This window comes from Acipenser ruthenus, unplaced genomic scaffold, assembly GCF_902713425.1.
Source record: "Acipenser ruthenus unplaced genomic scaffold, fAciRut3.2 maternal haplotype, whole genome shotgun sequence".
NCBI classification, from domain to species: domain Eukaryota; kingdom Metazoa; phylum Chordata; class Actinopteri; order Acipenseriformes; family Acipenseridae; genus Acipenser; species Acipenser ruthenus.
This window is the reverse complement of record NW_026707395.1, coordinates 1-14887: the sequence shown is the minus strand read 5'-3', so window position 1 is coordinate 14887 and position 14887 is coordinate 1. Positions and strand designations below refer to the sequence as shown.

Here is a 14887-nt window from a genome sequence, read left to right as displayed (position 1 = left end):
TTTACAATTGAAATGTGTGGAGGACAAAAGGAAATTTTGGAGGAATCACCCCCAGCTCACTAAACATAAAAGTCATGAAAGCAGAAATGCAATTGCCTGCGGCCACACCACCTTGAATAAGCCTGATCTCGTCTGATCTCAGAAGCTAAGCAATGTTGGGCTTGGTTAGTACTTGGATGGGAGACCACCTGGGAATATCAAGTGCTGCAGGCATTACATTTTTGTAATTACATTTTACAATTGAAATGTGTGGAGGACAAAAGGAAATTTTGGAGGAATCACCCCCAGCTCACTAAACATAAAAGTCATGAAAGCAGAAATGCAATCGCCTGCGGCCACACCACCTTGAATAAGCCTGATCTCGTCTGATCTCAGAAGCTAAGCAATGTTGGGCTTGGTTAGTACTTGGATGGGAGACCACCTGGGAATATCAAGTGCTGCAGGCATTACATTTTACAATTGAAATGTGTGGAGGACAAAAGGAAATTTTGGAGGAATCACCCCCAGCTCACTAAACATAAAAGTCATGAAAGCAAAAATGCAATCGCCTGCGGCCACACCACCTTGAATAAGCCTGATCTCAGAAGCTAAGCAATGTTGGGCTTGGTTAGTACTTGGATGGGAGACCACCTGGGAATATCAAGTGCTGCAGGCATTACATTTTACAATTGAAATGTGTGGAGGACAAAAGGAAATTTTGGAGGAATCACCCCCAGCTCACTAAACATAAAAGTCATGAAAGCAGAAATGCAATCGCCTGCGGCCACACCACCTTGAATAAGCCTGATCTCGTCTGATCTCAGAAGCTAAGCAATGTTGGGCTTGGTTAGTATTTGGATGGGAGACCACCTGGGAATATCAAGTGCTGCAGGCATTACATTTTACAATTGAAATGTGTGGAGGACAAAAGGAAATTTTGGAGGAATCACCCCCAGCTCACTAAACATAAAAGTCATGAAAGCAGAAATGCAATCGCCTGCGGCCACACCACCTTGAATAAGCCTGATATCAGAAGCTAAGCAATGTTGGGCTTGGTTAGTACTTGGATGGGAGACCACCTGGGAATATCAAGTGCTGCAGGCATTACATTTTACAATTGAAATGTGTGGAGGACAAAAGGAAATTTTGGAGGAATCACCCCCAGCTCACTAAACATAAAAGTCATGAAAGCAGAAATGCAATCGCCTGCGGCCACACCACCTTGAATAAGCCTGATCTCAGAAGCTAAGCAATGTTGGGCTTGGTTAGTACTTGGATGGGAGACCACCTGGGAATATCAAGTGCTGCAGGCATTACATTTTACAATTGAAATGTGTGGAGGACAAAAGGAAATTTTGGAGGAATCACCCCCAGCTCACTAAACATAAAAGTCATGAAAGCAGAAATGCAATCGCCTGCGGCCACACCACCTTGAATAAGCCTGATCTCAGAAGCTAAGCAATGTTGGGCTTGGTTAGTACTTGGATGGGAGACCACCTGGGAATATCAAGTGCTGCAGGCATTACATTTTACAATTGAAATGTGTGGAGGACAAAAGGAAATTTTGGAGGAATCACCCCCAGCTCACTAAACATAAAAGTCATGAAAGCAGAACAGCAATCGCCTGCGGCCACACCACCTTGAATAAGCCTGATCTCGTCTGATCTCAGAAGCTAAGCAATGTTGGGCTTGGTTAGTACTTGGATGGGAGACCACCTGGGAATATCAAGTGCTGCAGGCATTACATTTTTGTAATTACATTTTACAATTGAAATGTGTGGAGGACAAAAGGAAATTTTGGAGGAATCACCCCCAGCTCACTAAACATAAAAGTCATGAAAGCAGAAATGCAATCGCCTGCGGCCACACCACCTTGAATAAGCCTGATCTCGTCTGATCTCAGAAGCTAAGCAATGTTGGGCTTGGTTAGTACTTGGATGGGAGACCACCTGGGAATATCAAGTGCTGCAGGCATTACATTTTACAATTGAAATGTGTGGAGGACAAAAGGAAATTTTGGAGGAATCACCCCCAGCTCACTAAACATAAAAGTCGTGAAAGCAGAAATGCAATCGCCTGCGGCCACACCACTTTGAATAAGCCTGATCTCAGAAGCTAAGCAATGTTGGGCTTGGTTAGTACTTGGATGGGAGACCACCTGGGAATATCAAGTGCTGCAGGCATTACATTTTACAATTGAAATGTGTGGAGGACAAAAGGAAATTTTGGAGGAATCACCCCCAGCTCACTAAACATAAAAGTCATGAAAGCAGAAATGCAATCGCCTGCGGCCACACCACCTTGAATAAGCCTGATCTCAGAAGCTAAGCAATGTTGGGCTTGGTTAGTACTTGGATGGGAGACCACCTGGGAATATCAAGTGCTGCAGGCATTACATTTTACAATTGAAATGTGTGGAGGACAAAAGGAAATTTTGGAGGAATCACCCCCAGCTCACTAAACATAAAAGTCATGAAAGCAGAAATGCAATCGCCTGCGGCCACACCACCTTGAATAAGCCTGATCTCGTCTGATCTCCGAAGCTAAGCAATGTTGGGCTTGGTTAGTACTTGGATGGGAGACCACCTGGGAATATCAAGTGCTGCAGGCATTACATTTTACAATTGAAATGTGTGGAGGACAAAAGGAAATTTTGGAGGAATCACCCCCAGCTCACTAAACATAAAAGTCATGAAAGCAGAAATGCAATCGCCTGCGGCCACACCACCTTGAATAAGCCTGATCTCGTCTGATCTCAGAAGCTAAGCAATGTTGGGCTTGGTTAGTACTTGGATGGGAGACCACCTGGGAATATCAAGTGCTGCAGGCATTACATTTTTGTAATTACATTTTACAATTGAAATGTGTGGAGGACAAAAGGAAATTTTGGAGGAATCACCCCCAGCTCACTAAACATAAAAGTCATGAAAGCAGAAATGCAATCGCCTGCGGCCACACCACCTTGAATAAGCCTGATCTCGTCTGATCTCAGAAGCTAAGCAATGTTGGGCTTGGTTAGTACTTGGATGGGAGACCACCTGGGAATATCAAGTGCTGCAGGCATTACATTTTACAATTGAAATGTGTGGAGGACAAAAGGAAATTTTGGAGGAATCACCCCCAGCTCACTAAACATAAAAGTCATGAAAGCAGAAATGCAATCGCCTGCGGCCACACCACCTTGAATAAGCCTGATCTCGTCTGATCTCAGAAGCTAAGCAATGTTGGGCTTGGTTAGTACTTGGATGGGAGACCACCTGGGAATATCAAGTGCTGCAGGCATTACATTTTACAATTGAAATGTGTGGAGGACAAAAGGAAATTTTGGAGGAATCACCCCCAGCTCACTAAACATAAAAGTCGTGAAAGCAGAAATGCAATCGCCTGCGGCCACACCACCTTGAATAAGCCTGATCTCGTCTGATCTCAGAAGCTAAGCAATGTTGGGCTTGGTTAGTACTTGGATGGGAGACCACCTGGGAATATCAAGTGCTGCAGGCATTACATTTTACAATTGAAATGTGTGGAGGACAAAAGGAAATTTTGGAGGAATCACCCCCAGCTCACTAAACATAAAAGTCATGAAAGCAGAAATGCAATCGCCTGCGGCCACACCACCTTGAATAAGCCTGATCTCAGAAGCTAAGCAATGTTGGGCTTGGTTAGTACTTGGATGGGAGACCACCTGGGAATATCAAGTGCTGCAGGCATTACATTTTACAATTGAAATGTGTGGAGGACAAAAGGAAATTTTGGAGGAATCACCCCCAGCTCACTAAACATAAAAGTCATGAAAGCAGAAATGCAATCGCCTGCGGCCACACCACCTTGAATAAGCCTGATCTCGTCTGATCTCAGAAGCTAAGCAATGTTGGGCTTTGTTAGTACTTGGATGGGAGACCACCTGGGAATATCAAGTGCTGCAGGCATTACATTTTACAATTGAAATGTGTGGAGGACAAAAGGAAATTTTGGAGGAATCACCCCCAGCTCACTAAACATAAAAGTCATGAAAGCAGAAATGCAATCGCCTGCGGCCACACCACCTTGAATAAGCCTGATCTCGTCTGATCTCAGAAGCTAAGCAATGTTGGGCTTGGTTAGTACTTGGATGGGAGACCACCTGGGAATATCAAGTGCTGCAGGCATTACATTTTTGTAATTACATTTTACAATTGAAATGTGTGGAGGACAAAAGGAAATTTTGGAGGAATCACCCCCAGCTCACTAAACATAAAAGTCATGAAAGCAGAAATGCAATCGCCTGCGGCCACACCACCTTGAATAAGCCTGATCTCGTCTGATCTCAGAAGCTAAGCAATGTTGGGCTTGGTTAGTACTTGGATGGGAGACCACCTGGGAATATCAAGTGCTGCAGGCATTACATTTTACAATTGAAATGTGTGGAGGACAAAAGGAAATTTTGGAGGAATCACCCCCAGCTCACTAAACATAAAAGTCATGAAAGCAGAAATGCAATCGCCTGCGGCCACACCACCTTGAATAAGCCTGATCTCGTCTGATCTCAGAAGCGAAGCAATGTTGGGCTTGGTTAGTACTTGGATGGGAGACCACCTGGGAATATCAAGTGCTACAGGCATTACATTTTACAATTGAAATGTGTGGAGGACAAAAGGAAATTTTGGAGGAATCACCCCCAGCTCACTAAACATAAAAGTCATGAAAGCAGAAATGCAATCTCCTGCGGCCACACCACCTTGAATAAGCCTGATCTCAGAAGCTAAGCAATGTTGGGCTTGGTTAGTACTTGGATGGGAGACCACCTGGGAATATCAAGTGCTGCAGGCATTACATTTTACAATTGAAATGTGTGGAGGACAAAAGGAAATTTTGGAGGAATCACCCCCAGCTCACTAAACATAAAAGTCATGAAAGCAGAAATGCAATCGCCTGCGGCCACACCACCTTGAATAAGCCTGATCTCGTCTGATCTCAGAAGCTAAGCAATGTTGGGCTTGGTTAGTACTTGGATGGGAGACCACCTGGGAATATCAAGTGCTGCAGGCATTACATTTTTGTAATTACATTTTACAATTGAAATGTGTGGAGGACAAAAGGAAATTTTGGAGGAATCACCCCCAGCTCACTAAACATAAAAGTCATGAAAGCAGAAATGCAATCGCCTGCGGCCACACCACCTTGAATAAGCCTGATCTCGTCTGATCTCAGAAGCTAAGCAATGTTGGGCTTGGTTAGTACTTGGATGGGAGACCACCTGGGAATATCAAGTGCTGCAGGCATTACATTTTTGTAATTACATTTTACAATTGAAATGTGTGGAGGACAAAAGGAAATTTTGGAGGAATCACCCCCAGCTCACTAAACATAAAAGTCATGAAAGCAGAAATGCAATCGCCTGCGGCCACACCACCTTGAATAAGCCTGATCTCGTCTGATCTCAGAAGCTAAGCAATGTTGGGCTTGGTTAGTACTTGGATGGGAGACCACCTGGGAATATCAAGTGCTGCAGGCATTACATTTTTGTAATTACATTTTACAATTGAAATGTGTGGAGGACAAAAGGAAATTTTGGAGGAATCACCCCCAGCTCACTAAACATAAAAGTCATGAAAGCAGAAATGCAATCGCCTGCGGCCACACCACCTTGAATAAGCCTGATCTCGTCTGATCTCAGAAGCTAAGCAATGTTGGGCTTGGTTAGTACTTGGATGGGAGACCACCTGGGAATATCAAGTGCTGCAGGCATTACATTTTACAATTGAAATGTGTGGAGGACAAAAGGAAATTTTGGAGGAATCACCCCCAGCTCACTAAACATAAAAGTCATGAAAGCAGAAATGCAATCGCCTGCGGCCACACCACCTTGAATAAGCCTGATCTCGTCTGATCTCAGAAGCTAAGCAATGTTGGGCTTGGTTAGTACTTGGATGGGAGACCACCTGGGAATATCAAGTGCTGCAGGCATTACATTTTTGTAATTACATTTTACAATTGAAATGTGTGGAGGACAAAAGGAAATTTTGGAGGAATCACCCCCAGCTCACTAAACATAAAAGTCATGAAAGCAGGAATGCAATCGCCTGCGGCCACACCACCTTGAATAAGCCTGATCTCGTCTGATCTCAGAAGCTAAGCAATGTTGGGCTTGGTTAGTACTTGGATGGGAGACCACCTGGGAATATCAAGTGCTGCAGGCATTACATTTTTGTAATTACATTTTACAATTGAAATGTGTGGAGGACAAAAGGAAATTTTGGAGGAATCACCCCCAGCTCACTAAACATAAAAGTCATGAAAGCAGAAATGCAATCGCCTGCGGCCACACCACCTTGAATAAGCCTGATCTCGTCTGATCTCAGAAGCTAAGCAATGTTGGGCTTGGTTAGTACTTGGATGGGAGACCACCTGGGAATATCAAGTGCTGCAGGCATTACATTTTACAATTGAAATGTGTGGAGGACAAAAGGAAATTTTGGAGGAATCACCCCCAGCTCACTAAACATAAAAGTCATGAAAGCAGAAATGCAATCGCCTGCGGCCACACCACCTTGAATAAGCCTGATCTCGTCTGATCTCAGAAGCTAAGCAATGTTGGGCTTGGTTAGTACTTGGATGGGAGACCACCTGGGAATATCAAGTGCTGCAGGCATTACATTTTTGTAATTACATTTTACAATTGAAATGTGTGGAGGACAAAAGGAAATTTTGGAGGAATCACCCCCAGCTCACTAAACATAAAAGTCATGAAAGCAGAAATGCAATCGCCTGCGGCCACACCACCTTGAATAAGCCTGATCTCGTCTGATCTCAGAAGCTAAGCAATGTTGGGCTTGGTTAGTACTTGGATGGGAGACCACCTGGGAATATCAAGTGCTGCAGGCATTACATTTTTGTAATTACATTTTACAATTGAAATGTGTGGAGGACAAAAGGAAATTTTGGAGGAATCACCCCCAGCTCACTAAACATAAAAGTCATGAAAGCAGAAATGCAATCGCCTGCGGCCACACCACCTTGAATAAGCCTGATCTCGTCTGATCTCAGAAGCTAAGCAATGTTGGGCTTGGTTAGTACTTGGATGGGAGACCACCTGGGAATATCAAGTGCTGCAGGCATTACATTTTACAATTGAAATGTGTGGAGGACAAAAGGAAATTTTGGAGGAATCACCCCCAGCTCACTAAACATAAAAGTCATGAAAGCAGAAATGCAATCGCCTGCGGCCACACCACCTTGAATAAGCCTGATCTCGTCTGATCTCAGAAGCTAAGCAATGTTGGGCTTGGTTAGTAGTTGGATGGGAGACCACCTGGGAATATCAAGTGCTGCAGGCATTACATTTTTGTAATTACATTTTACAATTGAAATGTGTGGAGGACAAAAGGAAATTTTGGAGGAATCACCCCCAGCTCACTAAACATAAAAGTCATGAAAGCAGAAATGCAATCGCCTGCGGCCACACCACCTTGAATAAGCCTGATCTCAGAAGCTAAGCAATGTTGGGCTTGGTTAGTACTTGGATGGGAGACCACCTGGGAATATCAAGTGCTGCAGGCATTACATTTTTGTAATTACATTTTACAATTGAAATGTGTGGAGGACAAAAGGAAATTTTGGAGGAATCACCCCCAGCTCACTAAACATAAAAGTCATGAAAGCAGAAATGCAATCGCCTGCGGCCACACCACCTTGAATAAGCCTGATCTCGTCTGATCTCAGAAGCTAAGCAATGTTGGGCTTGGTTAGTACTTGGATGGGAGACCACCTGGGAATATCAAGTGCTGCAGGCATTACATTTTACAATTGAAATGTGTGGAGGACAAAAGGAAATTTTGGAGGAATCACCCCCAGCTCACTAAACATAAAAGTCATGAAAGCAAAAATGCAATCGCCTGCGGCCACACCACCTTGAATAAGCCTGATCTCGTCTGATCTCAGAAGCTAAGCAATGTTGGGCTTGGTTAGTACTTGGATGGGAGACCACCTGGGAATATCAAGTGCTGCAGGCATTACATTTTACAATTGAAATGTGTGGAGGACAAAAGGAAATTTTGGAGGAATCACCCCCAGCTCACTAAACATAAAAGTCATGAAAGCAGAAATGCAATCACCTGCGGCCACACCACCTTGAATAAGCCTGATCTCGTCTGATCTCAGAAGCTAAGCAATGTTGGGCTTGGTTAGTACTTGGATGGGAGACCACCTGGGAATATCAAGTGCTGCAGGCATTACATTTTTGTAATTACATTTTACAATTGAAATGTGTGGAGGACAAAAGGAAATTTTGGAGGAATCACCCCCAGCTCACTAAACATAAAAGTCATGAAAGCAGAAATGCAATCGCCTGCGGCCACACCACCTTGAATAAGCCTGATCTCAGAAGCTAAGCAATGTTGGGCTTGGTTAGTACTTGGATGGGAGACCACCTGGGAATATCAAGTGCTGCAGGCATTACATTTTACAATTGAAATGTGTGGAGGACAAAAGGAAATTTTGGAGGAATCACCCCCAGCTCACTAAACATAAAAGTCATGAAAGCAGAAATGCAATCGCCTGCGGCCACACCACCTTGAATAAGCCTGATCTCGTCTGATCTCCGAAGCTAAGCAATGTTGGGCTTGGTTAGTACTTGGATGGGAGACCACCTGGGAATATCAAGTGCTGCAGGCATTACATTTTACAATTGAAATGTGTGGAGGACAAAAGGAAATTTTGGAGGAATCACCCCCAGCTCACTAAACATAAAAGTCATGAAAGCAGAAATGCAATCGCCTGCGGCCACACCACCTTGAATAAGCCTGATCTCGTCTGATCTCAGAAGCTAAGCAATGTTGGGCTTGGTTAGTACTTGGATGGGAGACCACCTGGGAATATCAAGTGCTGCAGGCATTACATTTTACAATTGAAATGTGTGGAGGACAAAAGGAAATTTTGGAGGAATCACCCCCAGCTCACTAAACATAAAAGTCATGAAAGCAGAAATGCAATCGCCTGCGGCCACACCACCTTGAATAAGCCTGATCTCGTCTGATCTCAGAAGCTAAGCAATGTTGGGCTTGGTTAGTACTTGGATGGGAGACCACCTGGGAATATCAAGTGCTGCAGGCATTACATTTTACAATTGAAATGTGTGGAGGACAAAAGGAAATTTTGGAGGAATCACCCCCAGCTCACTAAACATAAAAGTCATGAAAGCAGAAATGCAATCGCCTGCGGCCACACCACCTTGAATAAGCCTGATCTCGTCTGATCTCAGAAGCTAAGCAATGTTGGGCTTGGTTAGTACTTGGATGGGAGACCACCTGGGAATATCAAGTGCTGCAGGCATTACATTTTTGTAATTACATTTTACAATTGAAATGTGTGGAGGACAAAAGGAAATTTTGGAGGAATCACCCCCAGCTCACTAAACATAAAAGTCATGAAAGCAGAAATGCAATCGCCTGCGGCCACACCACCTTGAATAAGCCTGATCTCATCTGATCTCAGAAGCTAAGCAATGTTGGGCTTGGTTAGTACTTGGATGGGAGACCACCTGGGAATATCAAGTGCTGCAGGCATTACATTTTTGTAATTACATTTTACAATTGAAATGTGTGGAGGACAAAAGGAAATTTTGGAGGAATCACCCCCAGCTCACTAAACATAAAAGTCATGAAAGCAGAAATGCAATCGCCTGCGGCCACACCACCTTGAATAAGCCTGATCTCGTCTGATCTCAGAAGCTAAGCAATGTTGGGCTTGGTTAGTACTTGGATGGGAGACCACCTGGGAATATCAAGTGCTGCAGGCATTACATTTTTGTAATTACATTTTACAATTGAAATGTGTGGAGGACAAAAGGAAATTTTGGAGGAATCACCCCCAGCTCACTAAACATAAAAGTCATGAAAGCAGAAATGCAATCGCCTGCGGCCACACCACCTTGAATAAGCCTGATCTCGTCTGATCTCAGAAGCTAAGCAATGTTGGGCTTGGTTAGTACTTGGATGGGAGACCACCTGGGAATATCAAGTGCTGCAGGCATTACATTTTACAATTGAAATGTGTGGAGGACAAAAGGAAATTTTGGAGGAATCACCCCCAGCTCACTAAACATAAAAGTCATGAAAGCAGAAATGCAATCGCCTGCGGCCACACCACCTTGAATAAGCCTGATCTCGTCTGATCTCAGAAGCTAAGCAATGTTGGGCTTGGTTAGTACTTGGATGGGAGACCACCTGGGAATATCAAGTGCTGCAGGCATTACATTTTTGTAATTACATTTTACAATTGAAATGTGTGGAGGACAAAAGGAAATTTTGGAGGAATCACCCCCAGCTCACTAAACATAAAAGTCATGAAAGCAGAAATGCAATCGCCTGCGGCCACACCACCTTGAATAAGCCTGATCTCGTCTGATCTCAGAAGCTAAGCAATGTTGGGCTTGGTTAGTACTTGGATGGGAGACCACCTGGGAATATCAAGTGCTGCAGGCATTACATTTTACAATTGAAATGTGTGGAGGACAAAAGGAAATTTTGGAGGAATCACCCCCAGCTCACTAAACATAAAAGTCATGAAAGCAGAAATGCAATCGCCTGCGGCCACACCACCTTGAATAAGCCTGATCTCGTCTGATCTCAGAAGCTAAGCAATGTTGGGCTTGGTTAGTACTTGGATGGGAGACCACCTGGGAATATCAAGTGCTGCAGGCATTACATTTTTGTAATTACATTTTACAATTGAAATGTGTGGAGGACAAAAGGAAATTTTGGAGGAATCACCCCCAGCTCACTAAACATAAAAGTCATGAAAGCAGAAATGCAATCGCCTGCGGCCACACCACCTTGAATAAGCCTGATCTCGTCTGATCTCAGAAGCTAAGCAATGTTGGGCTTGGTTAGTACTTGGATGGGAGACCACCTGGGAATATCAAGTGCTGCAGGCATTACATTTTTGTATTACATTTTACAATTGAAATGTGTGGAGGACAAAAGGAAATTTTGAGGAATCACCCCCAGCTCACTAAACATAAAAGTCATGAAAGCAGAACTGCAATCGCCTGCGGCCACACCACCTTGAATAAGCCTGATCTCGTCTGATCTCAGAAGCTAAGCAATGTTGGCTTGGTTAGTACTTGGATGGGAGACCACCTGGGAATATCAAGTGCTGCAGGCATTACATTTTACAATTGAAATGTGTGGAGGACAAAAGGAAATTTTGGAGGAATCACCCCCAGCTCACTAAACATAAAAGTCATGAAAGCAGAATGGCAATCGCCTGCGGCCACACCACCTTGAATAAGCCTGATCTCGTCTGATCTCAGAAGCTAAGCAATGTTGGGCTTGGTTAGTACTTGGATGGGAGACCACCTGGGAATATCAAGTGCTGCAGGCATTACATTTTACAATTGAAATGTGTGGAGGACAAAAGGAAATTTTGGAGGAATCACCCCCAGCTCACTAAACATAAAAGTCATGAAAGCAGAAATGCAATCGCCTGCGGCCACACCACCTTGAATAAGCCTGATCTCGTCTGATCTCAGAAGCTAAGCAATGTTGGGCTTGGTTAGTACTTGGATGGGAGGACCACCTGGGAATATCAAGTGCTGCAGGCATTACATTTTTGTAATTACATTTTACAATTGAAATGTGTGGAGGACAAAAGGAAATTTTGGAGGAATCACCCCAGCTCACTAAACATAGAAAGTCATGAAGCAGAAATGCAATCGCCTGCGGCCACACCACCTTGACTAAGCCTGATCTCGTCTGATCTCAGAAGCTAAGCAATGTTGGGCTTGGTTAGTACTTGGATGGGAGACCACCTGGGAATACAAGTGCTGCAGGCATTACATTTTGTAATTACATTTTACAATTGAAATGTGTGGAGGACAAAAGGAAATTTTGGAGGAATCACCCCCAGCTCACTAAACATAAAAGTCATGAAAGCAGAAATGCAATCGCCTGCGGCCACACCACCTTGAATAAGCCTGATCTCGTCTGATCTCAGAAGCTAAGCAATGTTGGGCTTGGTTAGTACTTGGATGGGAGACCACCTGGGAATATCAAGTGCTGCAGGCATTACATTTTACAATTGAAATGTGTGGAGGACAAAAGGAAATTTTGGAGGAATCACCCCCAGCTCACTAAACATAAAAGTCATGAAAGCAGAAATGCAATCGCCTGCGGCCACACCACCTTGAATAAGCCTGATCTCGTCTGATCTCAGAAGCTAAGCAATGTTGGGCTTGGTTAGTACTTGGATGGGAGACCACCTGGGAATATCAAGTGCTGCAGGCATTACATTTTTGTAATTACATTTTACAATTGAAATGTGTGGAGGACAAAAGGAAATTTTGGAGGAATCACCCCCAGCTCACTAAACATAAAAGTCATGAAAGCAGAAATGCAATCGCCTGCGGCCACACCACCTTGAATAAGCCTGATCTCGTCTGATCTCAGAAGCTAAGCAATGTTGGGCTTGGTTAGTACTTGGATGGGAGACCACCTGGGAATATCAAGTGCTGCAGGCATTACATTTTACAATTGAAATGTGTGGAGGACAAAAGGAAATTTTGGAGGAATCACCCCCAGCTCACTAAACATAAAAGTCATGAAAGCAGAAATGCAATCGCCTGCGGCCACACCACCTTGAATAAGCCTGATCTCGTCTGATCTCAGAAGCTAAGCAATGTTGGGCTTGGTTAGTACTTGGATGGGAGACCACCTGGGAATATCAAGTGCTGCAGGCATTACATTTTACAATTGAAATGTGTGGAGGACAAAGGAAATTTTGGAGGAATCACCCCCAGCTCACTAAACATAAAAGTCATGAAAGCAGAAATGCAATCGCCTGCGGCCACACCACCTTGAATAAGCCTGATCTCGTCTGATCTCAGAAGCTAAGCAATGTTGGGCTTGGTTAGTACTTGGATGGGAGACCACCTGGGAATATCAAGTGCTGCAGGCATTACATTTTTGTAATTACATTTTACAATTGAAATGTGTGGAGGACAAAAGGAAATTTTGGAGGAATCACCCCCCAGCTCACTAAACATAAAAGTCATGAAGCAGAAATGCAATCGCCTGCGGCCACACCACCTTGAATAAGCCTGATCTCGTCTGATCTCAGAAGCTAAGCAATGTTGGGCTTGGTTAGTACTTGGATGGGAGACCACCTGGGAATATCAAGTGCTGCAGGCATTACATTTTACAATTGAAATGTGTGGAGGACAAAAGGAAATTTTGGAGGAATCACCCCCAGCTCACTAAACATAAAAGTCATGAAAGCAGAAATGCAATCGCCTGCGGCCACACCACCTTGAATAAGCCTGATCTCGTCTGATCTCAGAAGCTAAGCAATGTTGGGCTTGGTTAGTACTTGGATGGGAGACCACCTGGGAATATCAAGTGCTGCAGGCATTACATTTTTGTAATTACATTTTACAATTGAAATGTGTGGAGGACAAAAGGAAATTTTGGAGGAATCACCCCCAGCTCACTAAACATAAAAGTCATGAAAGCAGAAATGCAATCGCCTGCGGCCACACCACCTTGAATAAGCCTGATCTCGTCTGATCTCAGAAGCTAAGCAATGTTGGGCTTGGTTAGTACTTGGATGGGAGACCACCTGGGAATATCAAGTGCTGCAGGCATTACATTTTACAATTGAAATGTGTGGAGGACAAAAGGAAATTTTGGAGGAATCACCCCAGCTCACTAAACATAAAAGTCATGAAAGCAGAAATGCAATCGCCTGCGGCCACACCACCTTGAATAAGCCTGATCTCGTCTGATCTCAGAAGCTAAGCAATGTTGGGCTTGGTTAGTACTTGGATGGGAGACCACCTGGGAATATCAAGTGCTGCAGGCATTACATTTTTGTAATTACATTTTACAATTGAAATGTGTGAGGACAAAAGGAAATTTTGGAGGAATCACCCCCAGCTCACTAAACATAAAAGTCATGAAAGCAGAAATGCAATCGCCTGCGGCCACACCACCTTGAATAAGCCTGATCTCGTCTGATCTCAGAAGCTAAGCAATGTTGGGCTTGGTTAGTACTTGGATGGGAGACCACCTGGGAATATCAAGTGCTGCAGGCATTACATTTTAGTAATTACATTTTACAATTGAAATGTGTGGAGGACAAAAGGAAATTTTGGAGGAATCACCCCCAGCTCACTAAACATAAAAGTCATGAAAGCAGAAATGCAATCGCCTGCGGCCACACCACCTGAATAAGCCTGATCTCGTCTGATCTCAGAAGCTAAGCAATGTTGGGCTTGGTTAGTACTTGGATGGGAGACCACCTGGGAATATCAAGTGCTGCAGGCATTACATTTTACAATTGAAATGTGTGGAGGACAAAAGGAAATTTTGGAGGAATCACCCCCAGCTCACTAAACATAAAAGTCATGAAAGCAGAAATGCAATCGCCTGCGGCCACACCACCTTGAATAAGCCTGATCTCGTCTGATCTCAGAAGCTAAGCAATGTTGGGCTTGGTTAGTACTTGGATGGGAGACCACCTGGGAATATCAAGTGCTGCAGGCATTACATTTTACAATTGAAATGTGTGGAGGACAAAAGGAAATTTTGGAGGAATCACCCCCAGCTCACTAAACATAAAGTCATGAAAGCAGAACAGCAATCGCCTGCGGCCACACCACCTTGAATAAGCCTGATCTCGTCTGATCTCAGAAGCTAAGCAATGTTGGGCTTGGTTAGTACTTGGATGGGAGACCACCTGGGAATATCAAGTGCTGCAGGCATTACATTTTTGTAATTACATTTTACAATTGAAATGTGTGGAGGACAAAAGGAAATTTTGGAGGAATCACCCCCAGCTCACTAAACATAAAAGTCATGAAAGCAGAAATGCAATCGCCTGCGGCCACACCACCTTGAATAAGCCTGATCTCGTCTGATCTCAGAAGCTAAGC

General features: G+C 43.9%; 53 non-coding genes and 13 pseudogenes across 53 annotated transcripts; all 66 read left to right on the top strand.

Annotated features, from left to right (window-relative positions):
• The first annotated feature begins 94 nt into the window (after window positions 1–94).
• On the top strand, window positions 95–213 carry LOC131725810 (5S ribosomal RNA). The gene has a single exon (XR_009320989.1). It is a non-coding gene; the product is annotated as a 5S ribosomal RNA (ribosomal RNA).
• A 114-nt stretch (window positions 214–327) lies between these two features.
• LOC131725799 (5S ribosomal RNA) lies at window positions 328–446 on the top strand. The gene has a single exon (XR_009320978.1). It is a non-coding gene; the product is annotated as a 5S ribosomal RNA (ribosomal RNA).
• A 100-nt stretch (window positions 447–546) lies between these two features.
• LOC131726511 (5S ribosomal RNA) lies at window positions 547–655 on the top strand (annotated as a pseudogene).
• Window positions 656–755: 100 nt separating this feature from the next.
• LOC131726248 (5S ribosomal RNA) lies at window positions 756–874 on the top strand. Its single transcript, XR_009321431.1, has one exon. It is a non-coding gene; the product is annotated as a 5S ribosomal RNA (ribosomal RNA).
• Window positions 875–974: 100 nt separating this feature from the next.
• LOC131726826 (5S ribosomal RNA) lies at window positions 975–1083 on the top strand (annotated as a pseudogene).
• Window positions 1084–1183: 100 nt separating this feature from the next.
• On the top strand, window positions 1184–1292 carry LOC131726510 (5S ribosomal RNA; annotated as a pseudogene).
• Window positions 1293–1392: 100 nt separating this feature from the next.
• LOC131726509 (5S ribosomal RNA) lies at window positions 1393–1501 on the top strand (annotated as a pseudogene).
• A 100-nt stretch (window positions 1502–1601) lies between these two features.
• LOC131725788 (5S ribosomal RNA) lies at window positions 1602–1720 on the top strand. Its single transcript, XR_009320967.1, has one exon. It is a non-coding gene; the product is annotated as a 5S ribosomal RNA (ribosomal RNA).
• A 114-nt stretch (window positions 1721–1834) lies between these two features.
• Window positions 1835–1953, top strand: LOC131725777 (5S ribosomal RNA). Its single transcript, XR_009320956.1, has one exon. It is a non-coding gene; the product is annotated as a 5S ribosomal RNA (ribosomal RNA).
• A 100-nt stretch (window positions 1954–2053) lies between these two features.
• Window positions 2054–2162, top strand: LOC131726502 (5S ribosomal RNA; annotated as a pseudogene).
• A 100-nt stretch (window positions 2163–2262) lies between these two features.
• LOC131726508 (5S ribosomal RNA) lies at window positions 2263–2371 on the top strand (annotated as a pseudogene).
• A 100-nt stretch (window positions 2372–2471) lies between these two features.
• On the top strand, window positions 2472–2590 carry LOC131726305 (5S ribosomal RNA). Its single transcript, XR_009321491.1, has one exon. It is a non-coding gene; the product is annotated as a 5S ribosomal RNA (ribosomal RNA).
• A 100-nt stretch (window positions 2591–2690) lies between these two features.
• LOC131725765 (5S ribosomal RNA) lies at window positions 2691–2809 on the top strand. Its single transcript, XR_009320944.1, has one exon. It is a non-coding gene; the product is annotated as a 5S ribosomal RNA (ribosomal RNA).
• Window positions 2810–2923: 114 nt separating this feature from the next.
• On the top strand, window positions 2924–3042 carry LOC131725754 (5S ribosomal RNA). The gene has a single exon (XR_009320933.1). It is a non-coding gene; the product is annotated as a 5S ribosomal RNA (ribosomal RNA).
• Window positions 3043–3142: 100 nt separating this feature from the next.
• LOC131725743 (5S ribosomal RNA) lies at window positions 3143–3261 on the top strand. The gene has a single exon (XR_009320922.1). It is a non-coding gene; the product is annotated as a 5S ribosomal RNA (ribosomal RNA).
• A 100-nt stretch (window positions 3262–3361) lies between these two features.
• On the top strand, window positions 3362–3480 carry LOC131725732 (5S ribosomal RNA). Its single transcript, XR_009320911.1, has one exon. It is a non-coding gene; the product is annotated as a 5S ribosomal RNA (ribosomal RNA).
• Window positions 3481–3580: 100 nt separating this feature from the next.
• On the top strand, window positions 3581–3689 carry LOC131726507 (5S ribosomal RNA; annotated as a pseudogene).
• Window positions 3690–3789: 100 nt separating this feature from the next.
• On the top strand, window positions 3790–3908 carry LOC131726408 (5S ribosomal RNA). Its single transcript, XR_009321597.1, has one exon. It is a non-coding gene; the product is annotated as a 5S ribosomal RNA (ribosomal RNA).
• Window positions 3909–4008: 100 nt separating this feature from the next.
• Window positions 4009–4127, top strand: LOC131725721 (5S ribosomal RNA). The gene has a single exon (XR_009320900.1). It is a non-coding gene; the product is annotated as a 5S ribosomal RNA (ribosomal RNA).
• Window positions 4128–4241: 114 nt separating this feature from the next.
• On the top strand, window positions 4242–4360 carry LOC131725710 (5S ribosomal RNA). Its single transcript, XR_009320889.1, has one exon. It is a non-coding gene; the product is annotated as a 5S ribosomal RNA (ribosomal RNA).
• Window positions 4361–4460: 100 nt separating this feature from the next.
• Window positions 4461–4579, top strand: LOC131726421 (5S ribosomal RNA). The gene has a single exon (XR_009321610.1). It is a non-coding gene; the product is annotated as a 5S ribosomal RNA (ribosomal RNA).
• A 100-nt stretch (window positions 4580–4679) lies between these two features.
• On the top strand, window positions 4680–4788 carry LOC131726806 (5S ribosomal RNA; annotated as a pseudogene).
• A 100-nt stretch (window positions 4789–4888) lies between these two features.
• Window positions 4889–5007, top strand: LOC131725699 (5S ribosomal RNA). Its single transcript, XR_009320878.1, has one exon. It is a non-coding gene; the product is annotated as a 5S ribosomal RNA (ribosomal RNA).
• A 114-nt stretch (window positions 5008–5121) lies between these two features.
• LOC131725688 (5S ribosomal RNA) lies at window positions 5122–5240 on the top strand. Its single transcript, XR_009320867.1, has one exon. It is a non-coding gene; the product is annotated as a 5S ribosomal RNA (ribosomal RNA).
• A 114-nt stretch (window positions 5241–5354) lies between these two features.
• LOC131725677 (5S ribosomal RNA) lies at window positions 5355–5473 on the top strand. Its single transcript, XR_009320856.1, has one exon. It is a non-coding gene; the product is annotated as a 5S ribosomal RNA (ribosomal RNA).
• A 114-nt stretch (window positions 5474–5587) lies between these two features.
• LOC131725666 (5S ribosomal RNA) lies at window positions 5588–5706 on the top strand. The gene has a single exon (XR_009320845.1). It is a non-coding gene; the product is annotated as a 5S ribosomal RNA (ribosomal RNA).
• A 100-nt stretch (window positions 5707–5806) lies between these two features.
• LOC131725654 (5S ribosomal RNA) lies at window positions 5807–5925 on the top strand. The gene has a single exon (XR_009320833.1). It is a non-coding gene; the product is annotated as a 5S ribosomal RNA (ribosomal RNA).
• Window positions 5926–6039: 114 nt separating this feature from the next.
• Window positions 6040–6158, top strand: LOC131725643 (5S ribosomal RNA). The gene has a single exon (XR_009320822.1). It is a non-coding gene; the product is annotated as a 5S ribosomal RNA (ribosomal RNA).
• Window positions 6159–6272: 114 nt separating this feature from the next.
• Window positions 6273–6391, top strand: LOC131725632 (5S ribosomal RNA). The gene has a single exon (XR_009320811.1). It is a non-coding gene; the product is annotated as a 5S ribosomal RNA (ribosomal RNA).
• Window positions 6392–6491: 100 nt separating this feature from the next.
• LOC131725621 (5S ribosomal RNA) lies at window positions 6492–6610 on the top strand. Its single transcript, XR_009320800.1, has one exon. It is a non-coding gene; the product is annotated as a 5S ribosomal RNA (ribosomal RNA).
• A 114-nt stretch (window positions 6611–6724) lies between these two features.
• On the top strand, window positions 6725–6843 carry LOC131725610 (5S ribosomal RNA). Its single transcript, XR_009320789.1, has one exon. It is a non-coding gene; the product is annotated as a 5S ribosomal RNA (ribosomal RNA).
• Window positions 6844–6957: 114 nt separating this feature from the next.
• Window positions 6958–7076, top strand: LOC131725599 (5S ribosomal RNA). The gene has a single exon (XR_009320778.1). It is a non-coding gene; the product is annotated as a 5S ribosomal RNA (ribosomal RNA).
• Window positions 7077–7176: 100 nt separating this feature from the next.
• Window positions 7177–7295, top strand: LOC131726242 (5S ribosomal RNA). The gene has a single exon (XR_009321425.1). It is a non-coding gene; the product is annotated as a 5S ribosomal RNA (ribosomal RNA).
• A 114-nt stretch (window positions 7296–7409) lies between these two features.
• Window positions 7410–7518, top strand: LOC131726506 (5S ribosomal RNA; annotated as a pseudogene).
• Window positions 7519–7632: 114 nt separating this feature from the next.
• Window positions 7633–7751, top strand: LOC131725588 (5S ribosomal RNA). Its single transcript, XR_009320767.1, has one exon. It is a non-coding gene; the product is annotated as a 5S ribosomal RNA (ribosomal RNA).
• Window positions 7752–7851: 100 nt separating this feature from the next.
• On the top strand, window positions 7852–7970 carry LOC131725577 (5S ribosomal RNA). Its single transcript, XR_009320756.1, has one exon. It is a non-coding gene; the product is annotated as a 5S ribosomal RNA (ribosomal RNA).
• Window positions 7971–8070: 100 nt separating this feature from the next.
• Window positions 8071–8189, top strand: LOC131726205 (5S ribosomal RNA). Its single transcript, XR_009321388.1, has one exon. It is a non-coding gene; the product is annotated as a 5S ribosomal RNA (ribosomal RNA).
• A 114-nt stretch (window positions 8190–8303) lies between these two features.
• Window positions 8304–8412, top strand: LOC131726505 (5S ribosomal RNA; annotated as a pseudogene).
• Window positions 8413–8512: 100 nt separating this feature from the next.
• Window positions 8513–8631, top strand: LOC131726304 (5S ribosomal RNA). Its single transcript, XR_009321490.1, has one exon. It is a non-coding gene; the product is annotated as a 5S ribosomal RNA (ribosomal RNA).
• A 100-nt stretch (window positions 8632–8731) lies between these two features.
• LOC131725566 (5S ribosomal RNA) lies at window positions 8732–8850 on the top strand. Its single transcript, XR_009320745.1, has one exon. It is a non-coding gene; the product is annotated as a 5S ribosomal RNA (ribosomal RNA).
• A 100-nt stretch (window positions 8851–8950) lies between these two features.
• Window positions 8951–9069, top strand: LOC131725555 (5S ribosomal RNA). Its single transcript, XR_009320734.1, has one exon. It is a non-coding gene; the product is annotated as a 5S ribosomal RNA (ribosomal RNA).
• A 100-nt stretch (window positions 9070–9169) lies between these two features.
• On the top strand, window positions 9170–9288 carry LOC131725543 (5S ribosomal RNA). The gene has a single exon (XR_009320722.1). It is a non-coding gene; the product is annotated as a 5S ribosomal RNA (ribosomal RNA).
• A 114-nt stretch (window positions 9289–9402) lies between these two features.
• Window positions 9403–9521, top strand: LOC131726664 (5S ribosomal RNA). The gene has a single exon (XR_009321662.1). It is a non-coding gene; the product is annotated as a 5S ribosomal RNA (ribosomal RNA).
• Window positions 9522–9635: 114 nt separating this feature from the next.
• On the top strand, window positions 9636–9754 carry LOC131725532 (5S ribosomal RNA). The gene has a single exon (XR_009320711.1). It is a non-coding gene; the product is annotated as a 5S ribosomal RNA (ribosomal RNA).
• Window positions 9755–9868: 114 nt separating this feature from the next.
• On the top strand, window positions 9869–9987 carry LOC131725521 (5S ribosomal RNA). The gene has a single exon (XR_009320700.1). It is a non-coding gene; the product is annotated as a 5S ribosomal RNA (ribosomal RNA).
• Window positions 9988–10087: 100 nt separating this feature from the next.
• Window positions 10088–10206, top strand: LOC131725510 (5S ribosomal RNA). The gene has a single exon (XR_009320689.1). It is a non-coding gene; the product is annotated as a 5S ribosomal RNA (ribosomal RNA).
• A 114-nt stretch (window positions 10207–10320) lies between these two features.
• On the top strand, window positions 10321–10439 carry LOC131725499 (5S ribosomal RNA). Its single transcript, XR_009320678.1, has one exon. It is a non-coding gene; the product is annotated as a 5S ribosomal RNA (ribosomal RNA).
• Window positions 10440–10539: 100 nt separating this feature from the next.
• Window positions 10540–10658, top strand: LOC131727230 (5S ribosomal RNA). Its single transcript, XR_009322039.1, has one exon. It is a non-coding gene; the product is annotated as a 5S ribosomal RNA (ribosomal RNA).
• A 114-nt stretch (window positions 10659–10772) lies between these two features.
• LOC131727219 (5S ribosomal RNA) lies at window positions 10773–10891 on the top strand. The gene has a single exon (XR_009322028.1). It is a non-coding gene; the product is annotated as a 5S ribosomal RNA (ribosomal RNA).
• A 112-nt stretch (window positions 10892–11003) lies between these two features.
• LOC131726474 (5S ribosomal RNA) lies at window positions 11004–11121 on the top strand (annotated as a pseudogene).
• Window positions 11122–11221: 100 nt separating this feature from the next.
• On the top strand, window positions 11222–11340 carry LOC131727208 (5S ribosomal RNA). The gene has a single exon (XR_009322017.1). It is a non-coding gene; the product is annotated as a 5S ribosomal RNA (ribosomal RNA).
• Window positions 11341–11440: 100 nt separating this feature from the next.
• LOC131726452 (5S ribosomal RNA) lies at window positions 11441–11560 on the top strand (annotated as a pseudogene).
• Window positions 11561–11673: 113 nt separating this feature from the next.
• On the top strand, window positions 11674–11791 carry LOC131726367 (5S ribosomal RNA). The gene has a single exon (XR_009321556.1). It is a non-coding gene; the product is annotated as a 5S ribosomal RNA (ribosomal RNA).
• Window positions 11792–11904: 113 nt separating this feature from the next.
• On the top strand, window positions 11905–12023 carry LOC131727197 (5S ribosomal RNA). Its single transcript, XR_009322006.1, has one exon. It is a non-coding gene; the product is annotated as a 5S ribosomal RNA (ribosomal RNA).
• A 100-nt stretch (window positions 12024–12123) lies between these two features.
• Window positions 12124–12242, top strand: LOC131727186 (5S ribosomal RNA). The gene has a single exon (XR_009321995.1). It is a non-coding gene; the product is annotated as a 5S ribosomal RNA (ribosomal RNA).
• A 114-nt stretch (window positions 12243–12356) lies between these two features.
• On the top strand, window positions 12357–12475 carry LOC131727174 (5S ribosomal RNA). The gene has a single exon (XR_009321983.1). It is a non-coding gene; the product is annotated as a 5S ribosomal RNA (ribosomal RNA).
• A 100-nt stretch (window positions 12476–12575) lies between these two features.
• On the top strand, window positions 12576–12694 carry LOC131727163 (5S ribosomal RNA). The gene has a single exon (XR_009321972.1). It is a non-coding gene; the product is annotated as a 5S ribosomal RNA (ribosomal RNA).
• Window positions 12695–12793: 99 nt separating this feature from the next.
• Window positions 12794–12912, top strand: LOC131727152 (5S ribosomal RNA). The gene has a single exon (XR_009321961.1). It is a non-coding gene; the product is annotated as a 5S ribosomal RNA (ribosomal RNA).
• Window positions 12913–13026: 114 nt separating this feature from the next.
• Window positions 13027–13145, top strand: LOC131727141 (5S ribosomal RNA). Its single transcript, XR_009321950.1, has one exon. It is a non-coding gene; the product is annotated as a 5S ribosomal RNA (ribosomal RNA).
• Window positions 13146–13245: 100 nt separating this feature from the next.
• Window positions 13246–13364, top strand: LOC131727130 (5S ribosomal RNA). Its single transcript, XR_009321939.1, has one exon. It is a non-coding gene; the product is annotated as a 5S ribosomal RNA (ribosomal RNA).
• Window positions 13365–13478: 114 nt separating this feature from the next.
• On the top strand, window positions 13479–13597 carry LOC131727119 (5S ribosomal RNA). Its single transcript, XR_009321928.1, has one exon. It is a non-coding gene; the product is annotated as a 5S ribosomal RNA (ribosomal RNA).
• A 99-nt stretch (window positions 13598–13696) lies between these two features.
• Window positions 13697–13815, top strand: LOC131727108 (5S ribosomal RNA). The gene has a single exon (XR_009321917.1). It is a non-coding gene; the product is annotated as a 5S ribosomal RNA (ribosomal RNA).
• A 113-nt stretch (window positions 13816–13928) lies between these two features.
• LOC131727097 (5S ribosomal RNA) lies at window positions 13929–14047 on the top strand. The gene has a single exon (XR_009321906.1). It is a non-coding gene; the product is annotated as a 5S ribosomal RNA (ribosomal RNA).
• A 114-nt stretch (window positions 14048–14161) lies between these two features.
• Window positions 14162–14279, top strand: LOC131726467 (5S ribosomal RNA; annotated as a pseudogene).
• A 100-nt stretch (window positions 14280–14379) lies between these two features.
• On the top strand, window positions 14380–14498 carry LOC131727086 (5S ribosomal RNA). The gene has a single exon (XR_009321895.1). It is a non-coding gene; the product is annotated as a 5S ribosomal RNA (ribosomal RNA).
• A 99-nt stretch (window positions 14499–14597) lies between these two features.
• Window positions 14598–14716, top strand: LOC131727075 (5S ribosomal RNA). Its single transcript, XR_009321884.1, has one exon. It is a non-coding gene; the product is annotated as a 5S ribosomal RNA (ribosomal RNA).
• The last annotated feature ends 171 nt before the right edge of the window (window positions 14717–14887 follow it).